A 19,259-nucleotide genomic window follows, 5' to 3' on the forward strand; every position below is an offset into this window, starting at 1 on the left:
CTCCTGCCTCAGCCTCTCTAGTAGCTGGGACTACAGGCACGCACCACAACACCCAGCTAACTTCTGTATTTTTGGTAGAGACAGGGTTTCATCACGTTGGCCAGGCTGGTCTCTAACTCTTGACCTCAAATGATCTGCCAGCCTTGGCCTCCCAAAGTGCTGGGATTACAGGCATGAGCCACCGTGCCTGTCCAGACCGCACCCTTTAAGCAAAGCTGGGGCACATGCCTGATGCCCACCCTGCCGAGGAAGGTTCCCACCTCCTTCATGTGATGTTCTATTCCCTAAGGATGCTGTTTTTGTGTTAGAAGGTAGGGTGGCCAGCCATACTAGTTGGCACAAGACTCTCTTTATTTTGGTATGGAAAGTTCAGCTTTCCAGAAAACAGCTTAGTCCTGAGTAAACTGGGAACGTTGGGAGGACAGTTTGAAGGACGGCAACTCCTCCATTCTCCAAATTGAGTCACTTCCCTTGAAAACTCTCTCAATGGGCCACTCCCCTCAAATGAACACCTAGAACCCTCTCTTTCTAGGAACGTCTTATACCCACCACCAAGAATTCAGACTCTTGAAAACCAAACCTTTTTATCTAATCTCTGCAGCAAGGAAAATATAGACTTCTAGAAGGAAAAGCTACAGTGTGAGCCTGGTTCTTGAGAGGAGAATCAAAGCACATCTTCTATTATCTTAGGATCACTTTTCTGCTGAGAAAACAAGGCATAGCTATTTTCTCAATCAGATCATCCCAGCTCACAGGGATTTCTCATAGGAAGTGGTTCTCAGACCCGGGTATATGTAAGCATCATCTGGGGAACTTGAACAATTCCTTCACGCCTGGACTCCTCTCCTGATCAATTAGATTAGAATCTGTGAGGTTTGGCTGGGCATAAAAACAGTAAAAACCGTCCATTTCTCAGAGAGTGGTGAAGAGAAGGTTTTGTTTTATTTTAGTCATATTTCCAAGAAATTCAATAAACAGATCAAGTAGATGACTGTTTCTATATACTATGAACCTTAAAATTCCCTTGACTTGTGACCTTTGAAGGCCAAGGCACTACAGTTCATGTAAGACAGGCTGCCCTGCATGCCAACATTCACTGACACGGAGCATTTCTTCATTAACCCCACTGTAAATATTGCAAATTCTTTTGACCTCCATAAATACTAAATGTAAAACTCATGTGTTTCATAGACTGGGCTGACAAATCCCATAATCTCAGGATTTGAGAGCTGGAAGCCTCCTCCACCCATCTTTTTCCATAACTCAATGAAATTAATATTATCAAAATTATCATTATTATTATTAATTTTCTGAGTGCCTTCAAAACCTTTCTTGGCAAACAATGGCTTTACTTTCTAGAGATTTTCTCAAATTGAATTTTAGTTACATCAGCTCTAGAGAGTACACAGGAGCATGTATACTTAAGCATATTTTTCTCATAAATATAATACACTTGCAACTGCTTTCAAATGATTACCATGGACTCAATCTCGAATGTCACACTTTTACATTAGTTTGACACATTTATAATTGCCTGGAAGGATTTCTTAAACAAGCAGCACTTTTACTGGGTCAGAAAATCTTGATGTGACCTAAATTTTATATACGACTTCTATTTATTTCTGTTGCAGACGAAAACGATTAAGGTAATTTAAGACACCACTGAGCAAGAAAATCAGAAAAAATAAATGGCATGATTGCTGCTTTTTAAAAATTCTAATTAAATAATTTAAAGAAGTTTGGATAAAATATGTGATACAAAATAAAATTACCTGGGAAATGTTCAAGACCATGTATTATTTAAGACCGACATATGTGAGTAAGAATATTAATAAGGTTGTGCGGATCTGGGTCTGTTTAAATGCAGCCACTAATGAGACCAAGCTTTGAAGGTGGTGAGTCTTAAATTAATAACTCCTCATCAAGAAACTCTTGAGAATGAGGACACTGAGTCTCCAAGAGGTTAAGTAGCTTGGGGTTAAGTGACTTTTTCAAGAACTCACTGCTAGTAAGTGGCAGGCCAACCCAGATCTCTTCTGATTTCCGATCTCAGCTCTTCGGCGCATGGCTATACTTCCTTTCATCAGGGGAAAGGTTACAACATATTCTAAGGGCAGAAACAAACTTTCTTCCGGATACAGGTCAAACTATACCTATTCATAACCAGTTTCTCAAGGTTATTCTCATAATTTAATCATATTTTAAAAAAATTTTTGTAGAGATGGGGTCTCATTATGTCGGCCAGATTGGTCTCAAACTACTGGGCTCAAGTGAATCTCCTGCCTTCACCTCCCAACAATTATCTTCTTATGAAGTTGGTTTGAACTCCAGATCATGGCTATTATTATGATTTCTTTATACCTTAGGGAAATTTTTCTTTCCCGTTGGGGACTTTCAGGAAGACGGTGGTCAATTCTACAGAACAAGAAACACCCTCTGCCACTGGGTGCTTCACAAGCCGGTGTGGCCGATGATATATGGAGTTGGTAGCATCAGATATTTCCTTAATATTAGAACAACTAATGGCCTGGAGTTGCTTATCACTGACAGGTGGCTGACCCAAGTGAGCAAGTGGTCCCATGCATAATTAGAACTGATACCTGAGCTGCTGTTGTTGGCAGCATTCTTTGCCGTAATATTGGTTGTACACAAAATTTACAGCACAAGTGTTGAGAGGTAGGGAAGCAAGGCAAAAAGATTCATCAAAGTTCTCTTGGATATAAGTCATAAAAATCCAACTCAAGCTAGCTTAAGCATGAAGGTCATGTACTGTCTGAAATAACTGAAGTGTATAGGGGTAGGGTTCCTTTCAGGTGTGGCTTGATCCAGGAGACTTGGGTTCTCCTCTTTTTCCATTTCTTGGTTCCTTTTCTTCATGTTGGTTTCATCCACAGAGAAGTCACCATGACTGCAATGGTTACAACCTTATAGCTCTACCTGTTCTAGTTTCTTGGAGAAGAGGGTATCTCACTTTCCACATTTCCACACGGACTTTCGTTCCCTTTAATCCCATATGAATTATTATGAAGCGTCTATTTATAAACCAATTGCTAAGCTCAAGGAATTTGAGTTTCTGATTGGCCAGGAAAGGTTCATATGATCTTTTCCTAGAATGAGGTGAGAAAACTCCCCACCACTAAGAGTAAGGGAGGCATATTTCCCCCAGAAAAGGGTCTGTAACTAGAGGAGAGCACAGCCATTGAGGCTCTCAACAAGCAATAAATGTCCACCATGGTGAACGATGGCCAGATGGTCCATGTCTTTCAGAGTGTTACACATGAGAGGGCATGTGATTAGGTGGGTGCTCCATGACCCCAGCTGCTGGACTAGCACCCAAATCAAACTTTCAGATCTATACAGTGGAGAGCTTTCTTTCCAAATTGGAACAACTTCCTTATGAGGGAGTGAACATATAATTACTGCAGAGGAGAAGTAGAGGCTAGATCAGTCTTTACCCTAGGAGATCAGAAAGACTTTTTGGCTGGTAACTAATGCAAAAGTTGTCAGAATCAAAATGGAGTCACTTGTGTCAAACCAAAAAAGGAAGGAAGGAAGGAAGGAAGGAAGGAAGGAAGGAAGGAAGGAAGGAAGGAAGGACGGACGGAAGGGGACCTTCATGCACACATGCCTATGGTAAGAACTTTTACAAAGACTCTGAAGGGCTCTTACCCACATATGCCTATAACGAGAACTTTATCAAGGACTTTTCAAACTGCAGCTTGCTACCTGAGTCACAAGGACATCTAGTCAGATGTACAAGAACACCTGCCTGTCACACTGTCTCCACTAATGAACTGGCATCACCTCCTGGAATAGCCCCTGTAATCAATGTTCCTCTGTTTCAGAACAAAGTATGTGTATGTTTTCCCTTTTCCTTTAAAAGCTTTCTCTCACCTCAACCTCTTTGGACATGTCCTTGGTCCCCATACCTTGCAAGTCCTGGGCCTGCAAATCCCCTGTGCAAACCCCCTAAGCACTCAATTATAAACTCTTTATCTTTGGAGGATCTTCCTCTGTCTGCTCTGTAAGTGGACACTTAAATATTCAAAAATTTCAGAAAACTCAAAAACTTCTAAGGTTGCTTCTGAATGTGAATGAAGCCATTGAGAGACACTGGAAGGATGAAATGTAGTTCATCAGACATCCTTACACACCTGCTCCCAACACACATTACCTTCAGTGGCCTCTGCAGGGCATGTCCTCACATACACATCCTATCATTATTGTGGTGTGACATTATCATGTGGATGACACAAATAAGTCACATTGCATTGTATGTGTGTTTTTGTGAACATATCAGTTTGTGTTGTGGAAATCTTTAAGCATAGATTAGAACTTAAACCTCATTTTTGTATTTCTTATTTCTTCCAAGTCTACTTGAAGCCACCAAAGTGGGGGAAATCTCAGCATTGGATGAGGGGGTGACCATCTCATGTGCCTTCTGACTCTCACTCATTGTGACCGGGGAATGGGACAATGGTTGAGACTGAGGGTTCTATTTTTTTTTTTTTTTGAAATGGAGTCTCACTCTGTCACCCAGGCTGGAATGCAGTGGTGCCATCTCGGCTCACTGCAACCTCCGCCTTCCCAGGAGGCGCAATTCTCCTGCCTCAGCCTCCTGAGTACCTGGGACTACAGGCGCCTACCACCACACCCGGCTAATCTTTTTTTTTTTTTTTTTTTTTTTTTTTTTTTTTTGATTTTTAGTAGATACAGGGTTTCACCATATTGGCCAGGCTGGTCTTGAACTCCTGACCTTGTGATCCACCTGCCTCAGCCTCCCAAAGTGCTGGCATTACAGGTATGAGCCACCGCGCCCAGCCACGACTGAGGGTTTCCTTGACGCATCACCTAGAGTAAGTTCACAAGTCACAGGACTCACAGTTTATAGTCCCTCCTTGTCCTCCTCTCTGTGTCGTGGAATTCCTTTTACAGCTTCCACCATGGAGACACCCAATGGAAGGCAGAGCACAACTGGCTTCTAAATAATCTCACTGTATTAAGTGCCAAGTTTAGTGCCAGTTGCAGACAGTGCCAATTTCTAGATCCACAAATTCATAAAATAGCAAAAATTCTATAAAAAGGAAAAATAAAATTAGACTATGTTGAGCTCATCTGCTGTTTTTGGCAATCAGAAACCACTCCTTTTTCAGATATAGGCAGCTAATTTTTCTTTGAGGAACCATTCTCAAAGAGAAGTTCAAAGAAAAATTAGCTGTCTTTATCGGAAAGATCCTCCCTCTTGCTCAATCTGCGGGCAGTGGGGACCACACTTATTTCTGCCCCATTCCTGTCTTTAAGACCATTCATAAGACCAAGAACTTTTTTCCCCATCTATTCCTCCCCTCTTCATACTGATTATGTGAGGGATGGGCATGGGCTGGTCTAATCCTAGTCCATCAAAAGTGGCTTCTGCCCTCATGGGTGTGTACAGCAAATCAATGCAGATGCACTGGGTTCTACAGAACATGGGCGTTATGGGGGTGCATTATGGAGGCACATTGCTTACTGTGGATGATGATGAAAAGGTTCCTGAGAAGATGCCTGAAAGATGAGTAGGACATAGGTACCAATGTGGGCAAGGGTTGGAAGACAGAAGTAAAATACACAGGAAGTTTGATTAAATAAAGATAGACGGGTACTGTATGAATGGAGCTATGGGAAGGAAGGGCTGCAGGATGAAGGACTGGTGAGGATGCCAGGAGCAGGTGACGTGGAGATTGTGAACTGCACTGGAAAGAGCCTTCATCACTTAAAGTGCAATTGGCATATGCAAAAATAGACCCAAACGATCATTTTCAGCCAGATGGAGGAAGGTGCCATTGATGGGATTCTAACTAGCATCATTTGGAGGTCAAAATTATGAATATATATAGTCTGATATAGCCTCTCCTTCTCCTCTGTAGTAATCATTTGCTCACTAACTTATAAGGAGATTGTTCCAATTTGAAAAGAAGGCTCTGCATGTGTAGATCTGAAAGTTTGACTTGGGTGCTAGTCCAGCAGCTGGGGGTCACGGAGAACCCACCTAATTACATGCTCTCTCATGTGTAACACTTTGAATGGCATGGACCATATATATATATATATAATTGTTATATTTATATATGATTCTTATATACATACATACATATATATGAACATATATGTATAATTGATGAATATGAATATTGATGAAATTAATATACATAATTATTATATAACTTGAACTCACAATTCTTCTATAACTGTATTCTACAGCAATATTTGGACAAATATGTAGAAAAAAGCATGTTAAATGGAACACCATTGAGAGTAAGAAAAATGGGCTCACCAAAAATGTACATCACCAGGGGTGAGTTAAATTAAATGGGATGCATTGCAGTCTTTAAAATAATGTAGTAGGTTTAGGTGAACCCATATGCAAAGATGCACAAGAAATATTATGTGAAAAAAGCAAGTTATAGATAAGTGTATTTGACCACAGACAGACATGTGCAAGTGTTCACACACAACTCCAAAAGGATAAATTCCAAATTGTAAATACTTTAGGATGACGGGGTGGAAAAATAAAACCATTAGAGACATTTTTAAATTATAAATTTATATATCATGGCACTATTTTAATAAGCAAACAGCAGATGTTGTAACCATTTTTAAACTTCAAAAACTTAAAGAAATAACTTGCATCTGGAAAAGAAATGCACACTGAGGCATTTATACAGGCTTAGTTCAAAAGTGCTGCACTTATTTTATTTTATTTTATTTTATTTTATTTTATTTTATTTTATTTTATTTTTTGAGATGGAGTCTCGCTCTGTCCCCCAGGCTGGAGTGCAGTGGTGTGATCTCCACTCACTGCAACCTCCGCCTCCCAGGTTCAAGTGATTCTCATGCCTCAGCTTCCCAAGTAGCTGGGATTACAGGCATGTGCCACCACATCTGGCTAGTTTTTGTATTTTAGTAGAGACAGGGTTTCCTTCTGTTGGCCAGGTTGGTCTCCAACTGCTGACCCGCCTCGGCCTTCCAAAGTGCTGGGATTACAGGTGTGAGCCACCATGCCTGGCCCCAAAATATTGTAGTTTTGAAATAAATCTTGTTAATCACATGAAACCCCCGTACAACATCCACAAGACATGCAGCATGTGGCTGAAAGTCCTGGGCAAGGAGAATGCATGCTAACCCAGTCCATGGGGCCAATCTGGGGACTTACAGTGCAGAGGTCAGAGCCCCAGGTGCTCCCTGACTCTTCCCTGGAGGCCTCTGCATAGAGTAAGCAGAAGAATGACTGCCTCTGCTGGTTTCCCAGGCTCTTAGCTGCTGAAGGAGCCCTGAGGAATCTTCTGGAAACAGCTTTCCTCAGACAGAATGAAGAGGACACAGGTGCACAAGGTGGTAGCAATGTAAGCCTGGTACTGCCTCTCTTCCTCCACCACATGCCGACTGAGTATCCCCAAGGGGCCTCTTTAACTTTTTTGGGACTTGTCTCTCTGCCCCGAAAAGTGGAAACAATCATTCTTGCTCTGCTCACCATGCAGGTTGTTGTCAAGATTGTTTGGGTTAATGAATGTAAAAGAGATCTTGTAAACCATGACGGGCTGCCTGTGGGTAGGAAAAGAACCACTTCCCTCACATACGGATGATTTTCATCTGATCTCAACCGTAAGGGAAAGCTTTCAAAGGCTAGGGGTAAGATGATCGAGCTTTCTTTGTTTAATAAAAAGAAGGGGCTGGGCACAGTGGTTCATGCCTGTAATCCCAGCACTTTGGGAGGCTGAGGCGGGTAGATCACTTGAGGTCAGGAGTTCAAGACCAGCCTGGCCAATACAGTGAAACTCTGTCTCTACTAAAAAATGGAAAAATTAGCTGGGCGTGATAGCAGGCACCTGTAATCCCAGCTACTTGGGGGACTGAGGCAGGAGAATCACTTGAACCCAGGAGATGGTGGCTGCAGTGAGCCGAGATCACATCACTGCACTCCAGGCTGGGTGACAGAGTGAGACTCCGTCTCAAAAAAAAAAAAAAAAAAGGATATTTGAGAGGCTGAGACCAAAGGATTCCTTGGGCCTTGGAGTTTGAGACCACCCTGGGCTAGAAATAAATGTTAAGTTGATTAGGTAGACTGAGATTGTGTACCTAATACACACAGAAAGAATGAGAGATAGAAATGGAGACAGATATGGAGAGAGAGAGAGAGAGGAAAGAAAAAATAGAGAGAGAGAGAGTGAGCGTGCACATGATCTATCCTGGCACGCAGGCATGACACCGGTTAGTACCTGGCTTGTACACAGTAGGCACTACTCAATAAATGATTGTTGAACACATTAAGCTGAAAAGGGAATCTGAAGTAAGGAGCTGAAGTTAGAAATGGATGGTGCAGAGTGAGGTATGGGAGAGGTTGTTCCCTCTTTTTTAAAATTTCTATCACAATTTTTCCTGCAGTAGGACCTAAGTTTAAAATAAGATTGAAATACGTTCTCTGGTGTCCTCAAAACTCCACTCCCTCACTTGCAATGGGAAAGGCTGGGTGCCCTAGTCTGACACACTGCGAGGGGATGGTTCACAGGGTGTCCAGCTCCTTCCAGTTTGCCTGGGTCTTTTTCAGCTTTAGCACTGACAGCCCCATGTCTTAGGAAAGGCCCAGTCCCAAGCACATCGGGATGGTTGGTCATTCTGATTCAAATTCCACATATCCAGTCATGGAGGGATAATGTTCACAGCTCACAACTCTCCATTTTCAGGATTTGAAAACCAAGACAATGGAACTTGAGGTATTCAAAGGAAGAAGCACAGCCTGTTGTATCTGCACAGTAATAGTCAACGTTCAAACAAGAGTGTTATTGAAAAATAAATTAGCTCATTATGGTTGGGGTCATTGAGAAGGATGTGATCTCACTAGTCTTCAAATCAAGAGACACATTAGGGAACCAAATGCCACAATCTCTTTATTTCGACCCTACCTGAATGCAAAGCTCCCCTCAACCTGGGCGACATCAAGATGAGATCTTATCAGGAGAGAGGAGACTATTAAGTTGGCCATGTTAATTTATCATGGTAGAGATATGGTGCATAATTTAACATTGATCTCATTAATTTCATAGGTACTCTTTATAGCTCTTACAACAGTTAGAAATGTTCAATGGAAAAGTGAGCTCTCCTCACCTCCTAGGCATTCCGTGAGATAAGGTTTTGGGAAACCTTTTATGTCACATGTTTCTCCTCCCTGACCTCTGTTTCCAAACTGCTGCAAAGCACAGTGTGCCCAGAAGTTTTCTGGAGGATGCGGAGGTGCAATTCACAGCATCAAGTCCGCAGAGGGGAGGGGAGTTAACTTGTTGGGTGTCTGAGATGGGCTGATGAAACGCAGCATGGAAAATTAGCCCAGTAAAACAGCTATAAAACTTGAATCACAGCATCATAAAAATGCCAACAGACCAAGAACAATAAATATCTCAGGCAGCCAAGAACAAGGCAAGTCGCCCTATGCACAAACCTGGAAATACACATTACCTTTAATAACCTTCCAGTAACGTTGTTAATTAAGCCATCTCTGAAACAACAGTCAATGTATTGAAAAGATGATTCTACCATAGAAAGTGGAGACAAGTTTTAACCCTGATGACTTTCTATTGCTTTGCATAAAAAAGCTGCAAAAGTGGAGAAACATTACGGATAGTCTAGTTCACTGCTTTCCCAAGTAGAAATAAATTCTTATTATCTGCAGCAGCTATTTTCTTTTTTCTTTTTGAAATTTTTTAGTTGACAAATGAAAACTGTATATATTGATGATACATAACCCAGTATTTTGAAATATGCATGCCATACTTTGTAGAAATAAATCAAGCTAATTAATGTATGCATTGCCCCATACTCATTTTTTTGTGGTGAAAACATTTAAAATCTACTTTCTTAGCAATTTTCAAGAATACCATACATTGTTGTGAACTACAGTCACTATGTTATACAATAGTTCTGAACTTTTTCCTTTTATCTAACAAAAAATTTTTATTCGTTGATCAATTTTTCCCCAACTCACCCCCCATCCCACAGTCATTATGTTCTGTAGAGTCACCATGGACACGGAATTATCATGTACTGAACATTTTCTAGGAGAAATAGAGATAAATTTCTTCAAGCCTCTTGTCACAACATTATTATCCATCAATGAATACATAAACTTGTCTTACGTGTGCTTCTGTTTAAAGACACCTTATTTAATATATAGCACCAACTCATTAACACTGAACTCATCACCAGCCCCGCTGTCTGTCACTCATGCCTGAACGAAGCGTCTTTGCATTTTCTCCATCAGGTACCTCACACTGCCTTCTTGTGGCAGACGAGACTTCAGCACTATACTTGCAGTCCATGTTAAACAGCAAAATCATCCGTGAAAGAAACACAAAAATGCAGTCTGGCACTAAACAGACTACAAAAAGGACACTTGTTTATGGTATGAGAGCGAAAACAAGAAAGCCGAGTGTCACCTTGTTCCATCTAAGGTGAAAACTTAAATTTTTTTTTTCTGTTCCATGTAAAATGAGCATAAAAGCACCAGGAACATTGATTTTGGAATTATAAGTGCATTTTAGCAAGTACATTTGCAAACACAGTATCTGTAAGTAAGGAGGACAGAGAGTGACTTTGTTTGCAACTCCCAATAAATTACTGCGTTTTTCTGTCTCTCTCTGAGTCTCTGGTTGCAATAAATAGGAAGTGATTGTGACTTTCTTAGAAAAGCAACATAATGGAAGGATATGGGAAAACAGAAAGCCAAGGCACAATGTAAAGGAAGAGAAAAGATACGAAAGGAGAATCTCCTAGGATTAGGTTGCATTCATTTCTGCATTCCTACATATTTACAGAATTGTTATGTGCTAGGCACTGTTCGTGTTTGGGATACAAAAGTGAACAAACCAGGTCTCTGTCCGTGTGGAATTTACAGTATATTAGAGAAGACAATAAAATGTTAACATATGTTAGAAGTGATATGTGCCATAAAAACTAAAAGCCATGTCAGTGGGCATCTGGTCTGCCAGGGATGAGAGTAGGCAGGTGGCAATTTTAAGTCCTATTTCTGCTTCTTTAGCAAGTCATGTGAACTCAGCCAATTTTCTTTTTTTTTTTTTTTTTTTTTTGAGACGGAGTCTCGCTCTGTCGCCCAGGCTGGAATGCAGTGGCCAGATCTCAGCTCACTGCAAGCTCCGCCTCCCGGGTTTACGCCATTCTCCTGCCTCAGCCTCCCAAGTAACTGGGACTACAGGCGCCCGCCATCTCGCCCGGCTAGTTTTTGTATTTTTTAGTAGAGACGGGGTTTCACCGTGTTCGCCAGGATGGTCTCGATCTTCTGACCTCGTGATCCGCCCGTCTCGGCCTCCCAAAGTGCTGGGATTACAGGCTTGAGCCACCGCGCCCGGCCCTCAGCCAATTTTCTTAACTTCACTGCATCTTACATGGTTTCAACATCTGTGGCTTGGGTATAACAAAAACACCTAACTCATAGGGTTGTCTGTAGGATTTTTAGGATTATTGCAGGTGAAGAACTTGGCACGGCGCTCAGCACACAGTAGGTGTGTTTTCTGTTTCATGCTTATGAGGATATGCTATTACAATAATGATCCAATTGCTGCATATCCCCTCTGAATCACCACCAGTGCCGGGCCTGTTGAAGATTTGAACTTTCCTAACATATTTGTCAATGGAGAGATTGTCTTTGTCTTAAAGAATATGTTTTCCATAATTGTAGAATAAAGAAAAGGCGGTAACAGAAAACCCAGTCTTGAAAGATATTTAGTGTCTCAACTGATTTTTTTCAAATATTTTACAGATATTTTCTTTCTTTCTCATCTTAGGAGAACAAAATGGCTGTGTTCTACTATGCAGCATTTATAACTTTCTTGCTATAGAGAATGCCTTATGACTAAACCTGATAAGGAACAGAGCTTTCTCTTTGTGGTTTTCAACAACATAACCTAGATAGAAACAAAGCTGCAGATATTTATGCCTCTCCTTTGTCTCTCTGAAAGTTTAAAATCAACCCCTAATTAATCCGGAATACACTGTGCATGATTTTTTCTAAAGGCTGTGACAGCAGAGACAGGCTAGCTAGCTATTCAGTTATCTAGTGAATAGCTATTTACCAAACCTCTTTTTTTTTCTTCTCAAGCTCACAGTTATACTCTATTTACAGCCTCCCTTGCAGAGGGACTAGGACCTAGCTGAGAAAGGTGAGTAGAAGCCATATCACCATCTCCCAGCCTGACCTATAAAACATCTCATGGGTAGTCCTGCACACTTGGTTGCTGCCACTCAGAAGATGCTTGTTAAAGATGGAGAAGTCACAGGATGGAAAGAGCCTAGGTTCTTGGATTAGTTCTTGGTGGATCTACTCACCCATCAACAAAAACAACCAGATTGGACTTTCAATGAGTGAAAAGTAAACTTCCATGGGGCTCTAACCATTATATATCTTGAGGCTCATTACTACAGCATAGAGCTTTACCCTACATGAGAGATTGGAAACACCTAAGAATTGACTTTAGTGACAGATCTTGATTTCTTCATGTAGTATAAATGTCTCAGATCTTTACTTACTGATTTCAAAGAAACAAGGACATCCCTGCTCCCATATCCTCATAAATATTGCAGGAATTGAAAACATTTTTGGGATAGCAACCTAGTCACACTGATAGTAGAGAAAACGGCTGTGCAGTTGATTTGGTTGTGCTGTGTCCTGGGATGGTCCCTTCCATTTCTGTTGAATTTACAGTCTCTGTTAGACACCCAGTACATCCAACGAAAACTGACCTTACATCTATAATTATGCATTGTTTTTAGTAAACATCTGGGAGATGTATTGGCTTGATAATTTCCATTGAAAATGTGTCCTTCCCTTCCATTCTCTAAAACTTCCCTGAATCTGTTAATTAACTTATTTATCCCTGACCAAACTGTGAATTTGGGGAAAGAATGTGTAAAACCAATTCAAAAAGCATAAAGGGCAGTCGGGATGCTGCTATTAGGAGAGAGAACCCTGCATATGCTTCAGGCCTGAGAGAGGTGTCCCAACCTTACCTGCAATTGTGAACCACAATCACATCTCCTGCTCCCAGCTCTCCAAATTTCCAGAGACAGACACTCCACAAGCCAGACTCCTTTGCCATGACACTGCTCAAGACGTGCTTCATCTATTTCAATTTCTGATTTGCACTGAGGAGAGAAAAGCAATCTATCATCTCTTAGGGGAAGAAAGCCATTTGGAAGAATCTATTTTGTACATTCATAACAGCATTGCTGGTTCTTAATGAATATCAAATAACGGCAGCAAAAGAAAGAAATAGGGAGACAGAGAGGAGGGGAGGAAGGATGGAGAGAGGAAAGATGGGAGGAAGGGAAGGAAGAAAAGAAGGAAGGAAAGAATAAGGGAGGGAGCAAGGGAGGGAGAGATAATCCTATGAAAGAATCCTCAGAGTTGCCCATAGCCCCAGACACCCTAAGTAGTCAACAGACAAATTTATTTACTTCTTTTCATAGGTGGAAAAACAAACCATGTAAGTAACTTTTCACATACAAGTGAATTTGAGGCACCTGAGACTTTAATGTGTGGACAGATAATAAAAATTCTGTTGAAATTTTTTTTCATGTATCTGTGCCTAAATTAATATTCTGAGATGTTATCATCTTTTAATTCAGGTTCTCTTTGTAGTTTTCCTTTTTCCACCCCCTTCCTGCCCAACAGAGTCAGATTTCTGTGCATTGCCTCATGGAAGGTATGAGGAAGAGTGGAAAACAGAAATACCTTATTATTTTTTGGCACTTAATTTATAAAGGGCTGGTTCTTAGGAGGCACTGATAGCTACCACGTACACAGTTAGCATGTGCTGGGTGTTATTTCACGTTCTTTGTTCTTAACTCATTTAACTCTTACAGCAGTTCCATATCATCTCTATGCTACAGAACGGGAAAATGAGGCACAGAGAGGTTAACGAAGTTGCAGGTGTGTACAGATAGTAAGGGGCAGAGGCAGGGTTTGAACAAAGAAGTCTGGCTCTAAAGTCCAGACTCTGTGTCACCCCACTGTAGGGTTTTATAACACTACGATGCCTCACTATGCTAACATGCTTTTCTCAAAACCTAAGTTGAGTTTTTGAGGAGATAAATGGAATATGGTTGTCAAGTTTTGGTAAGATCTTTTGCTTACCAACAGTAAGAGAGAAAGACTTGCACACTCAAAAACAGTGTCCTCCTCCAAGTGCCTGGGGGAGGAATGGACCTAGGAACAAAGAGGACCTCCAACCAGATCTTGGCAGGGCCTCTGGAGGAAGAGGGGGAGAAGGAAGGGCTCTGTGTGCAGCTTCCAGAGGTCCCCAGTCCTTGAAAGAAGCCGATTTTCCATAAAACTGATGAGCTGCTGAACCTTCATTGGCTTAGATCTATCTCTCAGTCCTCAGGAAGATGTGCTGGCCATGTGTTCACACTGTGACATGCAAAAGATGCTTTAATTACGGTCCATCAAGACCTTTGTTCAATGAGGTTGATGCAAAAGTCATTGTGGTTTTTGTCATTACGTTCAATGGCAAAAATCTTAATGACTTTTGCACTAACCTAACAATTTCTCCTCTGTCACGCATCCCCAAGTTGCATGATGGTCCAGTGGCTGCAGGCAAGTTTGCCATGTGGCTAAGGGTTCTCTGAGTTGTGTGTGCATTTGTCTGGGTTTAGTGGGATGTATTTATATGGCTGAACTCAGTTATCAGTATAGTTATGGCATCTGTCTTGCTGTAGGAGGAACTTCCAGGAGTAATTCCCCCCACTGTGTCAACCCACTCAAAGGTGCTGGGTCAGGGTTTATTTCCTAATATGAGATTGTTCTAGAAGTGAGTCTGACGTGGATAGTGCAGGAGAAACAAGTTTTGAAATGAATGGAGGGAGAAACTTGTTTATAATTATTGCTCCAATCATCAGAGGTATAAAACTATCCATTAAAGATTTGGTTTTCATCAATGCTTAGTCACAAAAAGATTTCTGATGATTTAATGTTATCTGCAACATGTTTGCATTTCCCCACAATTCATATGTTGAAGCCTTAACCTCCACCCTCCCCTCGTGGGTGTATTTGGAGATGATGCTTCTAAGGAAGTAATTAGAATAAATGAGGTCATAGGGTGTGGCTTGATCATACAGGATCAGTGAATTTATATTGAAAGGATTGGATGTCTTTTGGTAGTAAAATATTTTGACTTTCATTGTCATCAAAAGCATCTTGAAGCATCTCGAAGGCAATTCTTTAAAATTCCTTTTTAATTCTTCTGTGTTTGTTTATATGTTTTTTTAAAAATCAAACATTCCCAGTTACATCAGTGTATATGTCAACTTCCTGGTAAGGCCACCTGATTATCGTGGTATTGACGAGAAAGCACCCTCCTAGCAGCACAGAGCCTCATTCCTTTGTGTAGTTCATGGGTCTCTGAAAAGCCTCCTGCATGGGCATTAATTGCTATTCAGAGCTAACTCTGGAGATTTTTGTCTTTCTGAAGGTTTGCCTGTCAGTGTGACTGGATTATCTGGCTATTAAACTGTGGTCCTTTCAGCATGCCAACCCTCTAAAGAGACTGTGCTAGCAACTCAAGAGATAAACAAAGAGGTGACTTTCTGTAAGTGTAAGCAAACTCCAGCCTTACTCTTAGAAACAACTGACAATCCAATGTGCTACTTAATCAATCTGCAAACAGCTACTGCGTGGCCTCTGGGTGCTGGACACTATCAGAACATTAGCACTGTGGGAGTTCAGTCAGGTTGGTGGGAAAAATACTGCTTATAATAGCCACAAACCCTCTTGGAAGGCCTGAGAGTTTGCATAACTTTGGTAATAGATCTGGCTGCAGGTGGCCTGTTCACTTTACCTTTAGTTAAATAAATTACAGTAGTAACAAAGGAATGTGGGAAGTTATCTATCTAGATTGTTTACTCATGTGGTCCTAAGACTAACCTTTGATCTACTGTGGGTGCTTAATTGCTTTCTACTCTGGAAGTCCACAATGTCAATTACCCTCTAGTGGTGTTGACTCAAGCCTTCGTCAATTAATCTCTATTGAATAAATGCGAGTCTCGCTGGCAAGCCGAGGCCGCGGTCCCAACTGTTTACAGAACTCTGCTTGGAGTCTGTAAGTAGCTCAGACACTCAGCCGAACTCGCAAAACAAAATATCTGTGTGTCAGCGTACTTCATTCATCCGTCGTTGGGTCAGGGTCTGCGGGACAGACCCCCGCATAGCACCATGCTGGGTAACATCTATCAGATGAGGATTTTAAAAGTTAGGCTGTTGGGTTTGTTTTAAGGTGATGTGCTTTCTAATTTTGAAGTTTGAGAATTTGGAGAAGAGAGGAATTGAGGAGTTGGGCCAGAGATTAAGCACATTTCCTGCTTTGTCAAGGAGAAGAGGATTAATAAAACATAAATTGTGAACAATCAGAATAGAAATGATGTAATACTTAAACATTATGAGATTAGAGGTGATTGGCGTTTTCTTTTTATCCTTTTTATGTTTTGGCCAATTATTAAATATTACTTGCATAGTTAAAATAAGATGAAGGTAAAATAGTACCTGTATTACTTAGGATGCTTCAGCTCTAATAGGATAAATACCCAACCAGCAGCAGCTTCACCCAGAAGGAATATGAATTGCTTCTTTCGCAAGAATTGGGAAATCTGTGGTTCTGTGCCTTTGTTCAGATTTCCATGATGTCACGTCAGGTTTAACCACTTTTCCTCTTTCTTCACTGTCATCCTCTCCGTTTTGGCTTTTTCTCCTCTTGGCTGTCATCTCATGGTGACTAGATGGCGGGAGCAGTGCCAAGCATTACATGTGTGTCCCAAGCAGGAAGGAAGAAGGTGACAAAGCGGCTTTCAGCTTAGGGGTTTCTCCAGCAGACACTCCCCCTCTGGCTGAAGAGAGGCCACGAAAACCAGTGTCTGATAAAAGGGAGCTTGACGGCCATGATTTTCAGCTGTGGCCAATCAGAATCTATGTACTGTGGGTGGGCTGTGGCCAATCAGAATCTATGTACTGTGGGTGGGCTGTGGCCAATCAGAATCTATGACTATGGGTGAGCTGTGGCCAATCACAATCTATGTACTGTGGGTGGGCTGTGACCAATCAGAATCTATGTACTGCGGATGGGCTGTGGCCAATCAGAATCCATGTACTGTGGGTGGGCATGTTGGACTGCCGTCACGTAAGGATTCTATCAGCAAGAAAATTCCCAGATGGGTAGACAAGTAAAAATGTCAGCCCCTACCTTCACCACCCTCCTTTCCTCTCGTGTCGAGAGCCCTAAAGATAACCCGATTCTCAGCTGGGGCTCTTTTATGAAGAGCCGGTAGCCATAAGAAACAGGAGAGAAAATTCTGATTCTGAATGCATGGACTTAGCCTCTGACACTGCACACAATGCTGCACCCCAGAGCCCCCACTTTTTTTGGGTAGACGGCCGTCAGAATCCAAAAGTTATATTATTCTGAAGATCTGTTTGTTGTAAACAACAAACATATATAAATAGAGGCCCATATACAAGTAAAACAAACAGAAAAGGTTTGTTTATGCTTCTAAGATTCACTCTAAGGGGTTTTTTGAATTCAAAATTGTTTGTTTTACTTGTATATGGCCCTGTGAATTTTCCAGTAGAAAAGAGTCATGCTTCTGTGTAAGTGCAGAATAATAGCAAAAGAACATGTCCCTGGAGAAATTGGAGACAGCCAGTTCTCTGCTTGAGAAAATCTTATGGAGAAATGTATTTCTTTCACACATCTGTGGGAGAAAGATAAATAAGGAACCGGGGAATGGAAAGAGCCGCTTCCAATCAATTAATCCACCAAAGCCACCTTTTGCAGATGGCCCTGTGATTGGTGTCCTCCATCCTGCAGCCTAGGCTTGATGCTTAGGTCTTGTATGTATGTGAGCTGAGCAGTCTTCTCTTAAGATGCCTGAAGTCCCACTACTAACAAGATCTTTAAGCGTTTCACTTTCTAATCTTCTGCTGTGAAAACAAAAACAGTTCTTCTAGGGCACAAGAAGAATAAATAATACAAGGGGACCCTAATGTTACATTGGTGGGATGAGATTAAAGACACTGTTTTGTTTTTTGGTTTTTCTTTTTTGTTTTTTTCTGTGTGAGACGGAGTTTCGCTCATCAACCAGGCTGGAGTGCAGTGGTGCGATCTCGGCTCACTGCAACCTCCACCTTCCAGGTTCAAGCAATTCTCTCGCCTCAGCCTCCTGAGTAGCTGGGATTACAGGCATGAGCCACCATACCTGGCTAATTTTTGTATTTTAGTAGAGACTGGATTTCACCATGTTGTTCAGGCTGGTCTTTAAGTCCTGACTTCAGGTGACCCACCCACCTCGGCCTCCCAAAGTGCTGGGATTACAGGCATGAGCCACCGTACCCGGCCTAAAAATGCTTTTATTCCTTGTGAAAGAAATTGACAGAAGGAGCATCCTGGACAAAGTAGAACAATCAGAGAGGTCACACCTTATGCTGCTGTGTGCTTCTAAAAACCGCACAAGCATGAAAATTACGCATGGTCAAAATGGCTCAATAAACTCTACAGAAATAGTGTTTTCCTCCAAGGTCGCAGATCACCAGTCATTTGTTGTACCAGGACCTGACATATATCTTCCTTTACCACCCCCTTTTTGAGAGATTACCAACACTCAATCAAGGTGAGGTTTTCTTGATGCAGCTATTATAACAAACTCAGCTTTACTTCATCAGCATGTTTGTCTGACGGTATTTCTGGGGTAGCTGATAGTTGACACTAGGAAGCCTAAGATTAGAGCCATAATTACACATTTAAGGTCTCTTGGGGTCATAACCATACTCTGCCCTTTGAGGAGAGTAAATCAACCACTGGTATTTCAGCCACTGCTTTATGGCTTTGTATTGGTATTTTCCCATTTTGCCCACTTAAACTCTTTCAGCAGTGGTGTCTGTGCTCAGGTCAGAGGCAAATCTGTAATTCCTATGGATGGTGGATAGGATGTCGCCATTAGAATTTCATAGACAGGAGGGAGAAGAAACACCAGTGAAGAAAGAAAGTCTTTAGAGGACCTCAAGTAATTTAATACCTCAGAAAGCCATAATGTAAGACATGAGAGATAGATTTTAATTAAGCTGATATCCTCGATGTCAGGCCAGCCTGCAGTGTGCTCTCCCATGAGTGTTTATTGTCCCACTTTCCCACATAAAATGCAGGGCGTTTCATCTGTGGAAATTCCTTGAA

The 19,259-nt window shown here is 41.5% G+C and overlaps 1 long non-coding RNA gene across 6 annotated transcripts in view; it reads right to left on the reverse strand.

Annotated features, from left to right (window-relative positions):
• Window positions 1-19,259, reverse strand: part of LOC105493568 (uncharacterized) — a 49,612-nt gene that overhangs the window by 20,631 nt on the left and 9,722 nt on the right. For 3 of the 6 annotated variants that reach the window (XR_011608690.1, XR_011608692.1, XR_011608691.1), the window contains exons 3-4: window positions 16,583-16,811; window positions 13,054-13,188 (exon numbers count right to left, since the gene is read on the reverse strand). This is a non-coding gene — a long non-coding RNA (uncharacterized lncRNA). Of the gene's footprint in view, window positions 1-9,947; window positions 10,086-11,773; window positions 12,734-13,053; window positions 13,189-16,582; window positions 16,812-19,259 lie in introns of those variants that run through there. The other 3 variants (XR_011608688.1, XR_011608689.1, XR_011608693.1) reach the window with 3 other exon arrangements.

The sequence above is a fragment of the Macaca nemestrina genome, chromosome 10 (genome assembly GCF_043159975.1).
Source record: "Macaca nemestrina isolate mMacNem1 chromosome 10, mMacNem.hap1, whole genome shotgun sequence".
NCBI classification, from domain to species: Eukaryota; Metazoa; Chordata; class Mammalia; order Primates; family Cercopithecidae; genus Macaca; species Macaca nemestrina.